This window comes from Pteropus alecto, unplaced genomic scaffold (genome assembly GCF_000325575.1).
Source record: "Pteropus alecto unplaced genomic scaffold, ASM32557v1 scaffold171, whole genome shotgun sequence".
NCBI lineage: Eukaryota > Metazoa > Chordata > Mammalia > Chiroptera > Pteropodidae > Pteropus > Pteropus alecto.
In genome coordinates, this window is record NW_006431925.1 from 7,500,197 (window position 1) to 7,503,425 (window position 3,229).

The following is a 3,229-nucleotide window of genomic DNA, read 5'->3' on the forward strand; positions in this document are numbered from 1 at the left end:
TCTCTGGCTACTTATTCCTCTGAACGACAGAGAAGGTTGCTGGGCAACTGAGACATGGGAGAGCAGCTATTAGTTAAGAGCTGAGACTACAGAGATGTCACCTGAAGCAAAAAAATCAGGGCTAAAATATCCTGTCTTTTCTTTTCTTCCTTCCCTCCAACTACCTGCCGGTGTTCCCCAGCTCAACCTAACCAGAACAAGGGCAGAAAGCCTGGGAAATTGTAGCTGGCAGAATGAGCAGAGCATGGAGAGGGCCAGGAAACTGATCTGCAGGTTAACAAGCCAGTAATAAACACAATCCATAAGGGACATGAGTCACATTTCTTCATATTTCATTGGCAAAGATTAGTTAGTTACAGAACCTCACTGAGAAGCTAGGGGGTGCTGGGAAATGTAGTCTTTGTCTGGACAACAGTAACATAACAGGAGGAACACAGACTTGTTAGTAACATAACAGGAGGAAGACAGACTTTTAGGGGACAGTTAGCCATCTCTGCCACAATTAGATTTGAACAGATTTTCAGTGTATCCAGCAGCTCCATTTTCACATGAGGTTCATGAGGGACAGAACCACAATAAAAAGACCCTGGTGACTCTCTGGGCAACGTTATTGTTTCTCCCTCCTTGTGCCATCCCTGGGGCCTAGTAGACTGGTGGGAAGAGAAGGAGAAATTAACAGCAGCTGCTTGGTGCCGCTAGGAGGAAGAAGCCAAATGTTCAGAGAGTGCTTGCTCCTTAAATGAGCTGTTGATGACAGGGATGCCCTCATAGGACTTTGGGGTGAACTGGAGGTATAGAAGCATGAAGGAACTGGTAAACAAGGCAGATTTGGCTTCTGTCCTCGTGGAGCTCATGCTTCTACTTTATTTGGAGTTGCACAAAAGGTGCTAGGAAAAAAAGAAGTGAAGCCCAAGGATGAAGGATAACAGATAGTCTTGCTCTGAGCACTATCTCAACCTCCCTGCTTATGTTTCTGCTCCAAACATTTATTTTTAGGCCAAGCTCGTTCCATCATCATCGTAGAGCTGTGCTTACATTCTTAGTTCCTGTATTTATATTTCAACTAATACGGATGACTTCCTACTCTTTAATCTTCACACACTACAATCTATTCTCCCAAAGTGTATTACCACTACACTCCCGAACCTCAAGTAGGTAGGTTGAGGCTTCCCTCCCCATCAGCCAAAGCAGTTCCACTCATTCCTGTTTTATACATTGGGCTATTTATCTAATTTGGATGAAAAGTTTTCAAACCATAAATCTAGTTTAATTCCTCCTTTTACAAGTGAGAAAGTGAAAGTTCAGAGAGAGGAGATTTGCCAGAGACCGCACAGCTCATGTGTCATGGGGTCAGGCCCAGGCTTAACCCCAGGTCCCAACCCCAGAACCATGTTTTTTCTAGTATCCTCCCTGGGAAATACTAACAAAATAGCCTCTTAAACACACGTTCCTTGTAGAAAGTGCCAAGAAATTCTCTGCCCCTGAAGATTACATCCACGGGAAACGCTTGTTTTCAGTGTTTTGCAGAAGTGCCTATCTCTTTACTAATCTGGGCTCCTTTCATTGCAAGTGACAGGAATCAACTGAGAATGCTTAGGCCAAAAAGAAGAACTTTATTATAAGGAGCTCATGAAAAGAATGCAACTGGGCCCCAGGTATGAATTGGAACCAGGGATTCAAACAGCTTTAGAAATCTCTCTCCGTATACACTTCAGATCTCTCTGCAGGCGAGATTTTTCTACTTTGCTATTCATGTGGCAGAAGACAGGCTCCTCCTACCTGCTCCCCAGGTTTCTGCTCCTAGGCCACTAGCTCCACACACACTCATTGTTTTGTTGTTTTCGTTTGTTTGTTTGTTTAGTCAGTTTTAATGAATTACCAGTTATATATAATAAAATATATGCTTTGTTAATTATGAAATTCATGAGTTTTGACAAATGTATACAGTCATGCAACCACTATTGCAATTAAAATATAGAACATATCCATCACTCCAAAAAGTTCCTTTGTGCTATTTTCAGTTAATGCCCTCCCCCACTTCCAGCCCTGCAATCACTGATCTATTTACTGTTCATAATATTTTGACTTTTCTAGAATTTCATGTAAATTAAGTCATACAGTATATAGTATGACTTTGTTCGCTCAGCATAATGTCTTTGAGATTGTAGTTATGACCTTTGGTGGTTAGTTCCTTTTTGTTACTCAGCAATATTACATTGTATAAATATAGCACAATTTGTCCATTGTTGATGGACATTTGGGTTGTTTCCAATTTGAGGCTATTATGAATAAAGCTGCTATGAACACTCACGTATAAGTCTTTGTGTGGACTTCTGTTTATGTTTTCATTTTTCTTGAGGAAATACTTTGGAATAAGATTGCTGGGTCATATTTTAAATGTAGGTTTAACTTCATAAGAAACTCTCAAACTGTTTTCCAAAGTGTTTGTGCCATTCTGTGTTTCCACTAGCATCGTGTGAGCATTCCAGCTGCTTCACATCCTTTAAAACAATGGTCTCCAACCTTTTTGGCACCAGAGACCAGTGCTTCTATGAGAATCTAATGCCTGATGATCTGAGGTGGAGCCGAGGCTATGACACTAGCGGCTGGGGAGCAGCTGCAAATATGCGAATACAGACAAAGCTTCGCTCATTGGCCCGCTGCTCACCTACTGCTGTGCAGCCTGATTCCTAACAGGCCACAGATCAGGGGTTGAGGTCCCCTGCTTTAAAACACTTGGTATTGTCAGTCTTTTTCAATTTTAGCCATTCTAATAGATATGCAGTGGTATCTGATTGTGGTTTTAATTTGTGTTTTCCCAATAAATAATGATGTTTAACATCTTGTACTTTTTTGCTATCATGGCTTTTCTTTACTGAAGTATTTGTTTAACTCTTGTCAATTTTTGAAGAGTTATTTGTCTTCTTATTGAGTTGCAAGAGTTTTCATGTACTCTATATGAGTCCTTTATCAAATATGTGTTTTGCAAATATTTTCTCCTTGACTGTGGCTTGTCTTTTGATTTTTTTAATGATACATTTCAAAGAATAGCTTTATTCTATATAAAGTCCAATTTATGAATATTTTTTCTCTTATGATTCCTAGTCATTGTGTACTATCAAAAAAATCTTTGCCTAATCCAAGGTCACAAAGATTTTTTCCAACATTTTCTTCTAGAAGTGTTATAGCTTTATGTCAATGATCCACTGTAATTTTTATCTATGGAGCA

General features: G+C 39.9%; 1 pseudogene; it reads left to right on the forward strand.

Annotated features, from left to right (window-relative positions):
• LOC102889965 overlaps positions 1-3,229 on the forward strand; it is a 6,980-nt pseudogene that overhangs the window by 1,491 nt on the left and 2,260 nt on the right.